This window comes from Antechinus flavipes, chromosome 3 (assembly GCF_016432865.1).
Source record: "Antechinus flavipes isolate AdamAnt ecotype Samford, QLD, Australia chromosome 3, AdamAnt_v2, whole genome shotgun sequence".
Taxonomy (NCBI): Eukaryota; Metazoa; Chordata; class Mammalia; order Dasyuromorphia; family Dasyuridae; genus Antechinus; species Antechinus flavipes.
The window spans coordinates 364,826,064-364,846,344 of NC_067400.1; the positions used below are offsets into that span (position 1 = coordinate 364,826,064).

At 35.1% G+C, this 20,281-nt stretch overlaps 1 protein-coding gene across 1 annotated transcript in view; it reads left to right on the plus strand.

The window, feature by feature from the left end:
- Positions 1-5,699: 5,699 nt before the first annotated feature.
- Positions 5,700-20,281, plus strand: part of SPOPL (speckle type BTB/POZ protein like) — a 105,192-nt gene continuing 90,610 nt past the window's right edge. The window contains exon 1 of the transcript XR_007951956.1: positions 5,700-5,809. The gene's annotated coding sequence lies outside the window, so the exon portion shown is untranslated. The remainder of the gene's footprint in view (positions 5,810-20,281) is intronic.

The following is a 20,281-nucleotide window of genomic DNA, read 5'->3' on the forward strand; positions in this document are numbered from 1 at the left end:
AAAGGCACATGATTAAAACTGGTTTGTTTATTTCCTAGGAAGTGGCTACTTGTAAACACACCCTCTACCTAATCTAAACCAATTACAGAGTTGAGTCTGGTTTTCTTCTTTGTAAAAGGAGATAACAATGCTTGAACTCCCTGACAGGTTGTTGTCAACATCTAATAAGATCTTTGGAAAACACTTTACTATAAAAGGGTTGAGCTGTTATTATTCATGATAAAGAAATCAGCAGTGCCTTTTTAATGTTTTTAGCACACTTTCAGATTGTGAAAGACCTTAAGTACCAAAGTGAAGAGGATTCTGATACCTAATGGATGATACATAAATAGGTACTTAAAGGTCAGTTAAAGTGACCACATTCATAAGTACAATGACATGAAAGATTTACTGGAAGAAGAATTAACATGATCTTTTAGCAGGTTATAGAAGTAATCCATGTAAGGAGTTTCTCTGCTAAAGTAACGGCAGTGAAAGAGAAGAAGAGATGAATTTGGGAGGTGTTAGAGAAATAGGACTTGGTTATTTAAGGTTATAAACCAAGGGAAGGGAAAGTATCAGAAATAATCCCAAGATTATGAACTTGGTAGCATTAGCATTAATACATCATGGTACCATAGTTATGTTGTTGTGTTTTGTTTTGTTTTTTAAGTGAAGTAGAAAGGAAGTTTAGAGGAAAAAATAACGATCTCAGTTTTGGAAATGTTGAGTTTGAGGGTTAATAGAATATATAAATAGGGAGAAATTTGTATGTGATTTGTAGAAGGAGCAATATTTTACATAATTTTTCCTTAGAATATATTGAAAATATCCTGAATAATTAAGTGACCCAAGGGTCTAAAATTTTGGCCCTTAATATAGATTCTTAGTGGCATAAGTACAATAGCCAGACCATAAGGAAGCAGGGAATGTTTTTCCTTGGGCTTGATTGATACTATCATAGCCAATTCAGAAGGGGGTGGAGCTATACTTAATTGAATCCATGAAGTATCCTTTCCATGATATGACTAAGTAAACCTCCTTGTGTTGATTGTCATAGTGTCTATGACACTGCATTTTCAACCTGAAGTTCCATACTATCTTGAATTAGGTCAAAACTGCAAAAATTAGCAAGCCAGTAGTATTAGACTGAAATGGCTAGATATTGCCCCACTAAAGTGGGAGGAAGGACAAAGTGAAGAAAGTACACACCAGATGGCCTATGTGCTTCTAGTAGTGTCAACCAATTGCATCGAGGCATCTCCTATTATTATCAGTGAAGAGGTTTGGCACAGGGCAGGGAGTTATGGCAACCCTGCTCTGGTAGCACAGGTCCTTTGCAAATGCACAAACCCAAAACACTAGACTGGCAAAAAGAAGTTTATTATTGGCATTGGGAAGTCAGCCTTTGCTATGCATGAATAGAAAGACTGAATTCCTTGGTAAGGTCCTAATTGGGAAGTAAAGTTTTTAGTGGAGGAGTCCTGGCAGAGGGAGAAAGAGATAATGTTTCTAGAGAGAAATCCTGACAGAGAGGTGAATAAGGTTATGTTAGGGAAACAGAGAGATAAAGATAAAGAAGAAAAAGACTATCATTTCAGCAGACAGAGGTTTGCAGCTTATGCCAAAGGGAAGGAGAGGTTCCTTGACATGGCATGTTAGGTCCTCTGCAAAGAGGTGGGTTGAAGGAAACTTGTTTTATGAGCAGCTCTTGGTGGGGGCTGGGAGCAGTTTGAGCTGGAATCAGAATAGAAAATCTTAGAATTGAATAAGTGTCTCTGGGCTAATCTCCAACTCAAGAGTTGGAATCTACAGCTCAGGCTAAGTAGGAGTGGTCCTGGATTCAACCAGTGCCACCCAGATAACAGAATGAAACCACTTTATCTTGATGTCCTGGGGTAGGTTTCTCAGGGGAGAGTTTAACATTCCCCCCAAAGTCAGAGAGAGAGAAAGAGAAAGAGTTTTGGGGCTCCCCTCATCATCAGAAGATTAAAGAAAAACTATGGGCATTCACAAAGTAGAGACAATTGAGAAAACAATTTCAGTAAGATGATGATAGGGTCAGAAGCAGAATTGCAAGTAAACAGAGAATTGATAATGAAGAAGGGAAGATATTGATGATGGGATGCCATTATGATTTTTAGAAAGAAAGAAACTTGCATGGCAAAATTCTTTAGCAAGTTATAGAAGTAATCCATGGGGGGAGTAATAACTAACTGCCCCCAAACACAAGTGTATAACTGCTGTGCTCTTTTTTGTCCTCATTTCCTGGAAAAGGCAATCCACTGACATATCCTTTCCAAAGATAAGAATAGTGTTAATTTGAGAAAGAGGAGATTTGGGAGGATGGGTTAGCTTCATGTAGATATGATTTCTGGTGATATGGTTGGGAAGTTGGACCAACACCAATATCCTGGATAGATATGGGGAGAAAAGGGGGGCTTAAAAGAATGATAACATCATTTACAAACTTAAAACAAAGACAATCATTGCTTAATCATAACCCACAGGAGTATAAAGACAGGAGATTTTATAAGCTCTAAGTGGCTTCCCTTTTGAATAAAAGGAGGACAAAAATTCACCTTTCATTCTTTCATACCAGCAAATGCTGGTCATTGTAAAAATGCTTTGAGGAAAGAGTACTAAGGACATCAATGAAAAGAAAGCCATAATATAAGTTCAATGACATGAAAGATTTACTGGAAGAAGAATTAACATGATCTTTTAGCAGGTTATAGAAGTAATCCATGTAAGGAGTTTCTCTGCTAAAGTAACGGCAGTGAAAGAGAAGAAGAGATGAATTTGGGAGGTGTTAGAGAAATAGGACTTGGTTATTTAAGGTTATAAACCAAGGGAAGGGAAAGTATCAGAAATAATCCCAAGATTATGAACTTGGTAGCATTAGCATTAATACATCATGGTACCATAGTTATGTTGTTGTGTTTTGTTTTGTTTTTTAAGTGAAGTAGAAAGGAAGTTTAGAGGAAAAAATAACGATCTCAGTTTTGGAAATGTTGAGTTTGAGGGTTAATAGAATATATAAATAGGGAGAAATTTGTATGTGATTTGTAGAAGGAGCAATATTTTACATAATTTTTCCTTAGAATATATTGAAAATATCCTGAATAATTAAGTGACCCAAGGGTCTAAAATTTTGGCCCTTAATATAGATTCTTAGTGGCATAAGTACAATAGCCAGACCATAAGGAAGCAGGGAATGTTTTTCCTTGGGCTTGATTGATACTATCATAGCCAATTCAGAAGGGGGTGGAGCTATACTTAATTGAATCCATGAAGTATCCTTTCCATGATATGACTAAGTAAACCTCCTTGTGTTGATTGTCATAGTGTCTATGACACTGCATTTTCAACCTGAAGTTCCATACTATCTTGAATTAGGTCAAAACTGCAAAAATTAGCAAGCCAGTAGTATTAGACTGAAATGGCTAGATATTGCCCCACTAAAGTGGGAGGAAGGACAAAGTGAAGAAAGTACACACCAGATGGCCTATGTGCTTCTAGTAGTGTCAACCAATTGCATCGAGGCATCTCCTATTATTATCAGTGAAGAGGTTTGGCACAGGGCAGGGAGTTATGGCAACCCTGCTCTGGTAGCACAGGTCCTTTGCAAATGCACAAACCCAAAACACTAGACTGGCAAAAAGAAGTTTATTATTGGCATTGGGAAGTCAGCCTTTGCTATGCATGAATAGAAAGACTGAATTCCTTGGTAAGGTCCTAATTGGGAAGTAAAGTTTTTAGTGGAGGAGTCCTGGCAGAGGGAGAAAGAGATAATGTTTCTAGAGAGAAATCCTGACAGAGAGGTGAATAAGGTTATGTTAGGGAAACAGAGAGATAAAGATAAAGAAGAAAAAGACTATCATTTCAGCAGACAGAGGTTTGCAGCTTATGCCAAAGGGAAGGAGAGGTTCCTTGACATGGCATGTTAGGTCCTCTGCAAAGAGGTGGGTTGAAGGAAACTTGTTTTATGAGCAGCTCTTGGTGGGGGCTGGGAGCAGTTTGAGCTGGAATCAGAATAGAAAATCTTAGAATTGAATAAGTGTCTCTGGGCTAATCTCCAACTCAAGAGTTGGAATCTACAGCTCAGGCTAAGTAGGAGTGGTCCTGGATTCAACCAGTGCCACCCAGATAACAGAATGAAACCACTTTATCTTGATGTCCTGGGGTAGGTTTCTCAGGGGAGAGTTTAACATTCCCCCCAAAGTCAGAGAGAGAGAAAGAGAAAGAGTTTTGGGGCTCCCCTCATCATCAGAAGATTAAAGAAAAACTATGGGCATTCACAAAGTAGAGACAATTGAGAAAACAATTTCAGTAAGATGATGATAGGGTCAGAAGCAGAATTGCAAGTAAACAGAGAATTGATAATGAAGAAGGGAAGATATTGATGATGGGATGCCATTATGATTTTTAGAAAGAAAGAAACTTGCATGGCAAAATTCTTTAGCAAGTTATAGAAGTAATCCATGGGGGGAGTAATAACTAACTGCCCCCAAACACAAGTGTATAACTGCTGTGCTCTTTTTTGTCCTCATTTCCTGGAAAAGGCAATCCACTGACATATCCTTTCCAAAGATAAGAATAGTGTTAATTTGAGAAAGAGGAGATTTGGGAGGATGGGTTAGCTTCATGTAGATATGATTTCTGGTGATATGGTTGGGAAGTTGGACCAACACCAATATCCTGGATAGATATGGGGAGAAAAGGGGGGCTTAAAAGAATGATAACATCATTTACAAACTTAAAACAAAGACAATCATTGCTTAATCATAACCCACAGGAGTATAAAGACAGGAGATTTTATAAGCTCTAAGTGGCTTCCCTTTTGAATAAAAGGAGGACAAAAATTCACCTTTCATTCTTTCATACCAGCAAATGCTGGTCATTGTAAAAATGCTTTGAGGAAAGAGTACTAAGGACATCAATGAAAAGAAAGCCATAATATAAGTTCAAATCAGCAAACCACCACCCTATTTAAGAACTAAGGGATGTTTTCTTTAAGGTTAAAATAACAATTTTATTCTAATGTAAGAGATTTTAAGTTTATCCCAGGTGACACAACAAGTTTAGGAAAAAAAAAAAGAAATGTTGGGAGCACCAATTCTGCTTCAAGTAAGGAGTATTACCATCTTAGGTCAAATATGCAAACCTTTTAATAGGTTATGTAAATTCCTTTGAGAGGGAAAAAAAAAGATGAAAGCAGGATCAAGGAATATAATCACCTTTCAATATGACATATATATATATATATATATATATGATTCTGAATATTGATTCTGAATTCAAAATAGAAGTCAATTCATGTGGAGTTCTCAGCAACAAGAAAATAAAAACATTTGCCTTTTCTTTCTTGATGTTGAATAAATTGGAGGAAAGAAAAAGTTTAAAAGGATAATTAAATGTTTCCATATAAGACTTTCTGGAAAGAATGAAAAAGGAAACAAAGAACAATAAATGTTTATTGAGGGCAGATTCTTTGACTTTAATAGTTGATCACAAACATCAAATATACATAATTTAATGATCACATTACTATTCAATAAGCTGTGCATTAAAATTTCAGATTTCCTACTTTAAAAACTTTATTACAAATAAGAAAACTAAACTACAAAATAGTTATTTTAAATTAATCATTTATCAAAGAAATAAGTCTAACAAAATGTGAAATAGTTTCTCCTTGTAATTCTGTTGTACACAGAAATGGAACTAAAAGTATTGCAGTAAGGCAGTGAGAGCAGAAGAAAATGATAAACAGTAAAGAGAGAAGACACAAGAAAACATATAAGATAGCACTGCAGGGAAAGAGTAGCAGGTAGGAGAACAAATCCATTTATTGTTCTAAAGATTAAATATAAACATATTTCAAGCAGGGGGAAAGAGAACAAATTCAGAAATCATTCTTTTCTTTGTACAGTAATTCTAAGTGCTAAGTGTTAATTTATCCCATGCGTGGTAATAACATATCTGTTCACTGAATTTAGATTTTTTACTTTTACAGTAAATTTACAGTAGGCTTTTGAAATTAAAACACAGTTTTCTTTGGTAATGACCATTTGTGGTCCATAAATAAAGTATAACTTGTTACCTTAAGAAATTATTGCCTCAAAATGTTTGTGGCAGTTCCTTTTTGTAATGGCAAGAAACTGGAAACTGAATGGATATCCATCAATTGAAGAATAACTAAATGAGTTATGATATATCAATGTTATGAAACATTATTGCTCTATAAGAAACAATCAGCAGGGTGATTTCAGAAAGGCCATGAACTGATGCTGAGTGAAGTGAACAAACCCAGGAGATCATTGTACATAGCAACAACAATATCATATGATGGTCAATTCTGATGGATGTGGCTGTTTTCAACAATGAGATGATTCAGGCCAGTTCCAAAGATCTTATGATAATGAGAGCCATCTGCGCCCAGAGAGAGGACTGTGGGAATTGAGGGTGGATTACAACATAGCATTTCACTCTTTTTGTGGTGGTTTGCTTGAATTTTATTTTCTTTCTCATTTTTAAAAACTTTTTGATCTGATTTTTCTTGTGCAACAAGATAATTGTATAAATATGTATGCCTATTTTGGATTTAATATATATCTTAACCATGTTTAACATATATTGGATTACATGTCATCTAGGGAAGGGGATGGGAGGGAAAATTGGAACACAAGGTTTTTCAAGGTTCAATGTTGAAAAAATTATCCTTGCATATGTTTTGAAAATATAAAAAATTTCAATAAAAAATTTAAAAATAAGAAAATTTTTTTAAAAAGAAATAATTATCAGCAGAATTGCTTTGAACTGGAAGTAGAATTATATATTTAAAGAAAATGGTATGACAGTAACAACAGCATTATACAATGATCGATTCTGATAGACGTGACTCTTTTCAACAATGAGATGATTAAGGCCAGTTCCAAAGATCTTGTGATGAAGAGAGCCATCTAAACCCAGAGAGAGGACTATGAGAATTGAATGTGCATCACAACATAGCATTTTCACTCTTTTTGATGTTTGCTTGCACTTTATTTTCTTTCTCATTTTTTTTCCTTTTTCATCTGATTTTTCTTGTGCAGCAAGATAATTGTATAAATATGTATACATATATTGGATTTTAACATATTTTTTTTAACAAATATTGAATTACTTGCCATCTAGGGAGGAGGTGGGGAGAAAGGGGGGAAATTTTGGAACATAAGATTTTGCAAGGGTCAATATTGAAAAATTATCCATGTATATGTTTTGAAAATAAAAAGCTTTAATAAAAAATAAGAAAGTAGTATGAAGTCCTATTTGGAGGGGGATGTTTTGACTTATATATGAAAATTTTCTTCATGTTTAAACTAAAAAATAAATTATTATAATTTTAAGAAAGAGAAATAATAAGTAATTGATTTTCTAATAGTTCTTTCCAATTCGTCTACAATCTTTGACGAGTTTACTAAGAAAAGAATAGGGAAAAGTATAATAAGATCAAAGGCTCATAGGTGGATGCATGATTAGTTGAATGAATGAATGGAAAAGCATTTAAGTACTTAATAAGTACTTAAGTCTTACTAAGTCATCCATCCATTCCCTGGAGAAAAAAAATAGAAAACAGCTCCAGTAACTTTTGCCAAGAAAACCCCATGAACAGTATAGTCCACTTGCTCAAAAAGAGTTAGACATGACTGAATAAGTCATCTTAAGTACTGAGGATTAATTCAAATACAAATAAGACCGCCTTGTTCTCATAGAGAAAAAAAATGTATGTAAGGTAAATGTTGGTCAGGAAGGAATGATTTGAATTGGAAAATCCAAGTGAATGTAATTAGAGTCATAGAGCAATTGATTCACATGTTCTTACCAAGAATGGTAGGGCTGATTTGATTACTATTTTTAGAGCTAGAAGTAGAAGGGGAAGGGGAATACAAGTATAGAACATGGCATGGGGGGTGGTCAAAGAATGGGATATATAATGTATCATTACTACATTCCAATTTCTTATAAAATCTCTTGTATATACACTCTCTCTCCTTGTTACCACTCTCATAACTTCTAAATTATTGCAACAGATTGCTGGGTTGTTTTTTTTTTTTTTTTTTTTTTTGCCTTCCAGTTCATTCTCCATTCAGCAGAAAAAAATGATCTCTCTTAAAAGCATGTCTCACCATGATCCATCCCAATCCCATTGATTCAGTGACTTCGGTAGTTACTTATTACCTTTACAATCAAATATAAAATCCTTTGTTTTTTAAAATCTTCATAATCAGGCTCTTCCAGTGTTCTTATAATTACTCCTTTCCACATATGCCAAATTCTAATGATACTGATCTCCTTGCTATTCTAAAACAAAATACTTATATCCTGACTTTTTTTTTTTGTTAGCTGTTCCTCATTGTCTTCTTAACTCTGTCTTCTAGGTTTTTTTTTTACGTTTCAGCTAAGTCCCACCTTCTATAAATGAATCTTTCCTCATAGTTCTTGATCTTAGTGACTTTACTCTGACATGATCCAATTTATCTAGTATGTGATTTATTTGCAGATAGTTGTTTATTTTTTCTTCCTCTAGACCACCAGCTTTTTGAGCTAAGGACCGATGGTTTTCTTGTTTGTTTTGCCTTTCTTTGTATTCCCAATGCTTAGTATAGTGCCTGCTAAGTATTAAGAGTATAATAAATGTTTGTTGACTAACTGGATGAGACTGAGTGAAATAAAGCTCTGGCACTTAAGTTAATGTCAACCAGTCATTGCTGGCCTCTTACCTGTGAATATTTAAAGGTAAACAGAGTAAACTAGCGACAGAAAGTCAGGAATGAAACAGAAGTTTAATTTCAAAATAAGGGAAATAGCCTGCAAGCAAGGACACATGTTTCAGAGCCTTTCCTCTACTTGGGGTACCTGCTTTAGTGTGACTGAATCTTGATTTATATACTTATGGCTAGTCAAATCTAACTGTGTAATGTAGCAACAGTAGTGAGGCACAACACCAACAATGAGGCAAGGTTGTATAGTGACAAAAAGTTCGTTCATAGCAGGGATTCATGTTTGACCTGTTGGTGCTTGCCTGAGCTCAGGTACCATCAGTTCCAGAAGGTGAGTGCAAGCAAAGGATTGTTGTTATGCCCAGCACACAGCTTGCTTGCTAGGTTTTAGCTCTGGAAAACAGAGTCTCCTAATAACTCGATGTTAGAAGCTTGATTTATTTCTTTCTACTGCTTTATTGTGGTGAATGAAACAACATTCATTCTTTGGTTTGGGGCCTAAGAATATACTATTTCATAGCATACAGAAAGTGGAAGAGGAGAAAAGAGATGACAGAGTTGTCTTTTAGATCTAGCTTAAAACTGAATCTGAACTATATTACCTGAACTTACAACCCAGAAGAGTGAATGTTAACTAAGCATGTGAGTGAGGCAGGGAAATGGTATATAGTTTAGTGATAGAATATTAGGTATTAATCCTTTTTCAGGTACCCAAATGATTACCTTGAGTAATGATTTAACTTTTCTGAATTTCACTTCCCTCCTTTATAAAACTATAATAATACTATCTTGAAGGATTAAAAATCAAATGAGACAATTTATATAAATTATTTTGTAAACATTAAAACACTATATAAATACAAATTATCAGCAATAAATTTTTCTTTTTAAATAACACAAGACTTAAAAAACCTACTATATAAATAATTCTGTTTTTTGGTGACCATATTGTCCATGAAATTAAAAGCAAATTAAGAAAGAAAACATAATTTTAGGCACCCTGGCATAAATCCTCAAATCAAATTCTTTGACAAGCATGCTCCGCACTGTCCCAATCTTTTATATGGTTGACTCTTGAAAATGCTAAATATTTTATCATTTAAATATTTATTGATTTTTAATGAAGAACACCCCCCCCCCCCGTCCCCATCTAGAGTCTTTAGCAATTTCATTAAACTCATAAGCTATTAAATAGTAAGAAGGAATAATAAATTATGAGGTTCTGAAAGAGGTGTAAAATAATTTCCCTGGGCAAGACTTAAGCAGGTGATGTATTATTGTACTGAACCCTACTACTTGCTTAAAGGAGAGTTGAAATGTGCAAAAAAGAAAATGTAGATGACACACAAAAGCAAAAAAAGCATAGCTAACTATTCTTGTAAAAGCTAGAGAAATGGAAAACCCTTTGATCTAGACCTTAAGTGGTAAACTTAATATCCTCAACTCTGCAAAATTGGCTAGTTTTTTCATCAAAAGGTATTAAAATCACCTTTAACTTAATTGACTCAAGGTACTAAAAAAAACTCATGTGGTTGATATCATTCTCTGGTCACCTAAGCATAAAGCAGCCAGAAATGCTCCAGGTGATTCTGATGTTTGGCTGATGGAAAACAGGCAATTCAGGTAATTAAGGCAAAGGAATTACATTCAGTTGTATCAACTGGTGATATCAAAATATTCTCCTCCTATGGCTAAATCCATCTCTTTTTGCTGACTGAAAAGATCTTTGAGGATCTTTGTTTCACTATCCAAAGGGGCTGATCTTAATAGGAGTGGCCCAGAGCTGAACATTTCCAAAATGGATATACTCGGAAGCCTCATCAAGTAAGTATTACTCACTCTGAAATGTTATTGTCTGGTATTCCCTTCACTTTTTCCTTTCACCCCTCTGAGAAGTAGATTATTGAGATGGATAGAGAGCTAGTTATCCTCATATACAGAAAGACCTGGGTTCAAGTCCATCTTCTAACCTCTGTTGACTCTGTGACTATGGTCTTGGTGATCTAGGCAATGCAGTGGGACCAGAAGCAGATGTAATTGGGAGATATTTGACAAAACAAATAAAACATAGTTTTACAATGTAATTTTACCTAAGTCAATTTGTGGTTCCCAGAGATCCTTATTACCATTTAGTAGTCTCAATTTCAATTTGAGTTTAACATCATTGTACGAGGCAACTCGAAATTGCAAGGAAAAGTGCTGACTTTGTCAAACCAATTTTCTCACCCAGGAAATCGTTCTACTATCCAATAACACTGACCTTTTCACTATTCCTTATGTACTATACACTCTCTCAAGTCTGTGTCTGTACACTGGCAGTTCCCCCATGCCTGGAATGCTCTCCCTCACTTTTGACCTATGACATATCTAAATTTCTTCAAGATTCAGTTTGTTGCCCCTTCTTCAAGAGGTCACCCCATTTATATTCCAAGGAAATCATAAAGGAAAGAAAAGCACCCACGTGTGCAAAAATGTTTATAGCAGCTCTTTTTGTGGTAGCAAAAAAACTGGAAAATGTGTAGATGTCCATCAATTGGGGAATGGCTAAAAAAGTTGTGGTATATGAAGCTAATGGAATATTACTATAAAAAATGATGAACAAGCTGAAAAGATTTACATGAGCTGATGCTGAGTGAAACAACCAGAACCAGGGATACATTGTACACAATAATAGCAAGAATGTGTGATGATCAACTATGAAAGGCTTGGTTCTTTTCAGTGGTTCGGTAATCCACAGAAATCCCAACAGAACAGAAAATGCCATCTGCATCCAGAAAAAGAACTAAGGAGACTGAATGTAAATTAACACATGCTATTCCTTTTTCTGTTTTTTTTTTTTTTTCTCTCTCCCATGGTTTTTCCTTTTTGTTCTGATTTTTCTCTACCAACAAGATTAACAAAGTAATGTGTGTTAAAAATATTTTTTTTTTAAAAAAGAGGTCACCCAGGTGTCCCCTTTCCCTATTCTTCTTTCAATGCTTGTGACCTCCCTGTAAGATTGCCTTCCAATCAAAAGACTGGGGGAGAACGAGTTGACTATCTTTCTCCTATGTACATAATTGTTTGCAATTATGTCCCATTAGAATGTGGATTCCTTAAGGGCAGGAAGTATGTCTTTGACTTTTTGTCTCTTCAGTATTTAACCCAGTGATGGACATATGATGTGTGTTGACTGACCCATGAAATGGTAGTTTGCCTTTATCTTTGTTTTTATCCATTCTTTCCTTTCCATTTTCATTACCATTTCATTATACAAACAGCCTTCAGATTATTCTTCTTAAAATACTCTTTTTCCTCATAAGATGACCCATTTTTTTAAATGGCTCCATTGCCTCCCAAATAAAATATAAACTTAGCTAGGTATTCAAATCTTTCTAGATATGTCATACTCAAATAGAAAGTGGGGAGGGATGACTTTAAACCATAAACTAGGATCCCTTTAGACTATATATTGCTTTATTAGCAATGTTTTATTTTATTTTTACTCTGTTTTGTTAAGCATTTGCTAATTATATTTTAATCTGATTCCTCAGGAGTGTAGTAGACCACACAGGGTGAGTGTTTAACACATCTGCTTCTACACCAACAAAATAATCTAATCACTGGGCTCTGTACTTAAATATTCCTACTTCCTGAAATGTTTTTCTCTCTCCTCTCAACCTGTCAGAATTAAATGTATCTTTCAGAGCCCAATTCAAATTTCACCTCTTTAATGAAATATTCCCTAACTACTCCACCAACTGTGATAAACCCTTCCTTTTTTTTAACCTCATAATTAAAAAAAATTAATAATAAAGGAAGGGAAAGAGAGTGAGAAAGTAGTATTCTTTTGTCTGTATTTAAATAATATCAGTTCTTTTTCTGGAAGAGTCTAACAATTTTTCATCTTAAGTCCTTTGCGATTGTCTTGGATCATTGTATTTCTGAGAATAGTTAAACCATTCACAATTCTTCATTATAGTGTTTTTGTTATTGTGTACAATGTTCTCCTAGTTCTGCTTACTTCACTTTGTGTCAGTTTGCATAAGTCTTTCCAGATTTTTCTGAAACCATCTTGATCATCATTTCTTTTAACAAAATAATAATCCATTATAAAAATCATATACCACAATTTGTTCAGCCATTTTGCAATTGATGAGCAGCTCCTCAATTTCTTCTTGGAATTACTATAAATATTTTTACTATAAATGGGTTCTTTTCTTTTTTTTTTCTGGATCTGTAACTCCAAATTGCTCTACAAAATAGGAACAGTAGATAGGGTGTTTACTGCCCTCCAACTACAGGAGAAATCCAGGAATAGAACATTTGTAGATCTGACCAAGGCCTATCAGTTGTGAGGGCTTATGAAAAATTATGTCAAAATTTGGTTGCCCAAAGAAGTTCATCAAAATAATGCATCAAAAGCATGATATACTTGCTCAGGTTCTGGACAACTGTCATCAATGGAGGGAAACAAGACTGTGTGCTTGCTCCCATGCTTTTTAGCATAATGTTTTCAGCCATGTTGTCAAATGCCTTCAATGAATCAAAGTTGATTACCACATTGATGGTAAATTCTTCAACTTGAAAAGCTACAAGACAAAATCAAAGCAGAAGGAGTGTTAGTGCATGCTTTTTTTGTTTGCAAATGGTTGTGCACTCAGTGTAGCCTCTGAAGCCAAGATGCAACAAAGTTGTATCAATTTTTTTCTGCTTGTGCTAATTTTGGCTTGACAATTAATACCAAAAACCAGGGTACTCCATCAGCCAGCGCCACACCATCCATATGTGGAACCACCAGTTTCAACAAACTATGAAATTTTGAATGATGTAAATTCACTTAACTTGGCAGTATACTTCTCAGAGATGTACACACTAGTAATGAGATTGACACATGTATTCCTAGAGGTAGCTCTTTGGAAGGTTCTGAAGGAAAGTATGGGAGAAGAGGGGTATTAGACTGACTACCAAATTGAAGGTCTACAGAGCCATTGTGCTGACTTCATTGTTGATTTCCTGGACAGTATACCAGTGCAATACTAGGAAATTGAATTGCTTCCATTTGAAATGTCTTAGACTCTGGAGATCACCTGGCTGGATAAGATATCAGACTCCGAGATCCTTTCTCAGACTTAACTGCCAAGCATTACATCTCTACAGCAGTGAACACAACACCATTTGGCCAGCCACACTGTTCAAATGCCAAATGTATGCTTGCCAAAAAGATTATTTTATAGAGAACTCACAAAGGGCAAGTGCTTGCAAGGTGCTCAGAAAGTGATGCAAGGATGCTGTCAAGGCCTCTTTTAACTTTAGAGAATCACAAGATGTACAAAGTTAGATCCCAAGTGTTCATAGGGACTCTGTGTGTCTGACCTGTGGCAGAGTACTCCAAGCTTATATTGATCTGAGCAGCCATAGTTGGACACCCTGTTATTTAACTCTAACAGTTGTGAATCATGGCAGTGATATTATTTTGGTCTTCTGAGAACGAAGGATAGCAACCAACCAACCAACCAAAACAACGTATTATATGCCTCATATATTCCATTGATAGACCATTCTATTTCTTAGTCAGTACCAGATTGTTTGATTATTACCCCCGATATAATACAGTCTAAGATCTGTTGTTGTTGTTTGTTCTTCCTTTTTGAAGAGGACCATGACATCAGGAAAGTGATGTCATGACATGCAAGTGAATTGGATTTAAGTGAGGGAGGACTGTGCAGAGTCATTCTCTCCTCCAGAGCCATCTGGTTCTAATGGCCAGATATAGATCAGAATAACTGGAAATGGCCCAGCTTGCAGTCTTTCCCAGGTTTCAATTTGTCTGAGACAATGTCCATTCAGTGATTAAGACTACGTAAGAAATGAGACAAAGAAAGACCTCTTTTACTGAATTAAAAAAAAAATTTATCTGGGAGAGAGACCCTCTTGGGTTTCTGGCCCAAACAGAAATGATTGCTATTTACATTTACTGTGAATCAATCAGGACAATGATTAATTGGGCCTTGGTCTATGATTTATTGTTGGCCAATCAATGAAAATCGGAGTGATTTGGATTTTAGCTAGGTCCTTGAGAAACAAATATGGTCCATAAACTCCAAGATATCTTGCTCTCTTGCTATCTTGCCAAGTTTCAGTGACCAAAATTTACATTCCTTTGGACAGAACACCTACAGGTAATGTCATGTCATGTGGACAGAGGGAGAAGAGGGCGGGAAAGGAAGGAGGAACGTAGGTATTATGTTTAGGTCCAAACCCCTCATTTCTTAGTTCTGTTTTTGGGGGGATGGAGGGTGGGAGGCAATTTGGGTTAAGTAACTTGCCCAGGGTTACACAGCTAGTAAGTATCTGAGGCCAAATTTGAACTCAAGGTCCTCCTGACTTCAGGACCAGTGCTCTATCCACTGTACCATCTAGCTGCCCAGAAACACCTCATTCCTTAATCTTTAAACAAGAGTTCTTAATCTGGAGTCCGGTGAACTTGAATCTAGGTCTTCCTGAATTTCAAAGATAGCTCCTATTCCATATGCTGTACTGCCCTCAAAGATACTGAGAAGTCAAATAATTTTTCTGGAGTCAATCAGTGTGAATCAGAGACAGAAATTGAACCCAGTCAGGTTTATTTTCCCCCCTAATTCTAAGGACAGCACTCTATCCACTATACAGGCTGCATAGTGTATAACATATGGTTTCCTCATATAACAAAGTTACATCATGATTGTAGTTATTCACCTCTAGACATAGTCTGGTTTTCCATTATCTTTCCTAATACATGGTGCCTAAAACTGAACTGATGTGATTTTTTTTTTTTTTTTTAACCAGGGGAGTTTTGCTTAAAGGAAATGATATCTTAGGAGCATGCTTTGGAGAAGGTGGGGAGGGCTGATGTGGGGGTGAGGGGTTATTTCAACTGCTTCCCTCTTTGCCTTTCACTCTGTAGACCTCTTTATCTGTGGTGCCCTTCTCCTAAATTCTTGTCTTTTCTCCAGAACCTATGTAGTGATATATATGAGGGTCAATGAATGAATGAAATATTAAGTGCTTACTATGTGCAAAGCACATGCTAAGGACTAGAGATACCAATAGAAAAAAAGTGATTTATCTCAAAGATCTCGCATATACATAGGGGAGACAAAATATACAGCAGATTTCAGTTAGATAGAAAACTCTTATGGTCCTCAGGATGTGGGATTTCTACTTGGCCCAGTAGATAGAGAGCCGGATCTAGAGTCAGGAAGTCCTGAGTTCAAATCCAGTCTCAGACATTTATTGGCTGTATGATTTGACAAGTCACTTTACTCCATTTCCCTCAGTTTTCTCATCTTTAAAATGAGCTGGAGAAGAAAGCAGGCAAACCACTCTGGTATCTTTGTTAAGAAAACCCCAAATGGGGTTATGAAAAATGGGACAGACAAGACAGAGATGAGTGAATAACAACAAAGGATCCTTTCACTGCCATGCTTATTTTCTTTACTGTCCATTTGGTATTTATTTATGGTTTTGCATTATTAATTATCAATTCAATATAAAACAGTAATTGATTTTTTTATTCTGTTCTGAATACTTTGGTAAGTTTTTTATTAAATCATAATGTTACGATTTGGGGTCAGGACTATATATCTTACTACCCACCACCCCAACTAAATAAATAGCTATCCTCTTATGTTCTTTATGTTTCCTCACTCCCTTTAGCATAGTATTAGACAATATTAGTTAATAGATCGGTTTATTGGTTAACTGATTAAAGAGACAGACATATAGATTGTTTGCCAATTATCATCAGAGACTGTATCTCTCCTGTCCATTAAGTTTCATTGAGGAATTGGGAGTAGAATCTGATGTAAAAGTGACAGTGGGAGTCAAATAACTCTTTACCTTATACTAAACTCAGATGACGCTCAAATCTTTACTTAGGCCATTTTCCCCAAGTTTAAATTCTATATATCCCAGAAAACTATATAATCCCATCTTGTCTTTGCTTGTATGTACACTGCAACATATTTTTAAATGAAGCAGTATGGCTTTAGAAATCCTGAGAAACAAATTCAACACAAAGGTGAAAGTGAAGAAATCAAGCTTGCAAATTTAGCAGTCTTGGATTTTAAATTTTTGAGAAATGACATCACACAGACAGTAAAATAAAAGGATAGGCTTCAAGGGATGACAGGCTATAGAAATGCAAAAGCTAGAGTACTAAACCAAAGACAAATCTTTATGTAAATATAGGGAGAAAATCTGAGTGATGGCACCAATACTGCCAACATAATCCAAAAACAAGTTAATTAGCTGCTAAATAACCAGTAGTTAACTTTAGTAGCCTATTTGAAGTTTTTTCTCTATCATTCAATCTTTCGATTTATTAAGATCTATTGATCATTCAAAGTGTACATAGTATGCTTGTTATAATGAAATACAAATGTCTATATAGTCATTGTCCTCAAGTAGCTTATATTATTAAGTTGCAGACTAGTAAATATACAATAGACACACTATAAGAAAAATTAAGTGTCATGTAAGCATGATGATCATTACTATACATACACAATATATATCACTACTGGTCCTCATTCTAAGATCCCTTCTAATTCTGTCCATGGCAACCATGCAAAACATGAAACAATTGAGAGGGATAGCTACATAGATTGATATTTGTAGCATAGTATAGTACAGTGAAAAAAACATTGCTTTGGAGTCAGGATGATGTTTTGAATCTGGGTTCTACAACTTCCCAGTTGTGTTATTTTTGAATAAAACATTTAATTTCCCCAATTTCCTCATCTGTAAAATTGTGTATGAGATTGTATGTAATTTATTATGTATTAGATGATCTTTAAGGTCCTTTCCAGTTCTAATTCATATAATTCATTTTGGAAAGTGGCAAAATAACCTGGATATATCATTGAGACAGTAAGATTAGGACCTTTACTAGAAGCTGGTTCTTAAGGGGCACCTAACTTAAATAGAATGGGCTAGATAAAGGTAAAGGTTGAAGTCAGTATTGGGTTTGAAGAAAATGTATTCATATAAATAAATCCAGGAACCAAAATGGTGAATCATAATGAAGAGAGAATATTGGGTAAATATTGGGTAAGAAGAAACAGAAAAAATATTTTCATGCCCAAATACTCTAGATCAGTGATGTCAAACTCAAATAAAAAGAGGGTCACTAAACTATATATAATGATCCTTGCAGATACATATTGAAAAACACATATTAAATGATTTTTATTTATTTTGTTAAAATATTTCTCAATTATCTTCTAATATGGTTTGATCCCACACTAGGAGTGTTTCATGGATCTCATGTTTGACATCTCTGCTCTAGACCAAAGCTTCTTAAACTGTAGGTTGCCACTCTATATGAGGTTATGAAGTCTCATAGCTGAATGTGGGGTTCATGAAATTATAATTTATTATCAGTAAATGTTTGATTTGTATACCCATTTTATATAACCAGGGTCACAAAATTCTTTTGGGCAAAACAGGTCACAAGTGGAAAAAGTTTAAGAAGGCTTGCAGGGGTCCTCAAACTACTGCCCACGGGCCAGATCTAGCAGCTGAGGACATTTATCCCCCTCAGCCAGGGCTATGAAGTTTCTTTATTTAAAGGCCCACAAAACAAATTTTTTTGTTTTTATTATAATCCAGCCCTCCAGCAGTCTGAGGGACAGTCTGAGGGACAGTGAACTAGCCCCCTATTTAAAAAGTTTGAGAACCCCTGCCAAGTCTAAACCAACCTGAAAGAAAAAGGAAGAAAGCATTTGGAGGAGGAGGGTGCAGGTTAAAAGCCTTGTATAGAACTATGCTATTTATTAAAAAAAAAAAGTTTTAATTCATAAATTTTGATTTTAACATCATAATTTCCCTAGAGAGGATGTCTACCAATCTATCCCTTCCCAGAGAGTCATTCTACACAACAAATGTTCCTTAGAGATAAAAATGGGAAAAAATGAGAGGGAAAAAAATCAACAAATGATCAGTTCATAAAAAAAAAGTCTGAAAACATGTGCAAAGTTCTGTATATATGGCTTCCCAACCTATGTAAAGAGATGGGGTTGGTTATTTTTCATGATCTCTTCTTTGTAGCCATGCTTATCCTTTGTAATTTTGCAACATTCATTTTTGTTTTGAAATTCTTTCAATTTACATTGTTGTAGTTATGCATTTTTTTGATTTATGCTTACTTTATTCTGTATCAGTTCATGTAGATTTTTCTATTCTCTGTATTCATCATATTTAAAATTTCATGTATCAAAGTAATTTCCCATTACATTCATAGACTATAAATTATTTAGTCATTCCCTGATCACTGTTCATCTACTTCTTTTTCACAAGAAAAAATCAGTTTTATAATGTCCGAGCTAGCTTTCTGGAGGATCTTGGGACCAGTCCTTGGTCTTAGTGTAGAAGGCAGGAGAGCCACCAGGATGATCAAAGATGAATTTTCTCATTTCCAGTTTTTCTCAGCCCTTATATACCCTAGTACAATTACATCATTATAGTGTATTGAATATGTGTGAACTAGAGAACCATCATCTCATCAATTCCACTGAGTTAACACCTTGTTTCAAGTATACTTCTCCAGAATTCCGGCCCTCTACAAGTGTAAATATTTTGATGTATATGAGAACTTTCTTCTTTGTATAGAGAGATTAGATTAATATCAGAATCAAAGGTAGAGAAAGTGACGATGGGAGTTGAATCTAGAATGTAGAATAACCAACAAAGAGTTAAACTATTTGATGAAATATGGAGAAATAGAAATTATGGGAGCATTGGGAGGAAATGATCATTTAAATACACATTTTGTGTTTGGGAAGCCAAGGAAAATTGGACATATTTTGATATGTACCCTATATATGGAGACAAAGCTTTCAAAATATTTAGGGAAGGAATAGGTGGGACTGGATGATCTAACATTCTTACATGGAGTTCATCCCATAATTGAAATCCTGAAGACATAAGCAGAAACAATTTTGGTGCAATACAAAAGAAGATATCTAAAGAGACCAATGTGGATATGCATGGAGCTCACTGATTTAATTAAGTGTTGTTGTTGTTTTTTTAAAGACATATATAGAATAAGGATACAAGGATTGGCAGCAATGGAAGTATGACTAGAAAAGCATAGCTTCACCTAGGAATTAAAGTGTCAGGAATGATAAATCTCAGAGTGAGTGAGATAGTGAGGAATTTGAGGGACATCCGAAAGAAATTTTGTTGTTGTTCATTGATTATATTGGGGAAAATAAGAAGGGTAAAAACAGAAATGGAATACCACTTGAAGCAAGCAGGATTATGATCATTATAATTAACTCTTTAAAATTTGAAAAATGTTTTACATCTGTTATCTCACTTGATCTCTGATGATGGAGAGAAGGCAGAACTATTATTTCTCTTTTGTTTCATCCTGCCAAAGCAGAAATATTGGTGCAATGATAAAACATATGGGAAAAATGGCTAATATGGTATTGAAACACAAGATAATTAAAAATATAATAACAGAACATTTGGCTGCTCTTGATGAGTTGAAGTCATGAGATATCTTCTAGGAT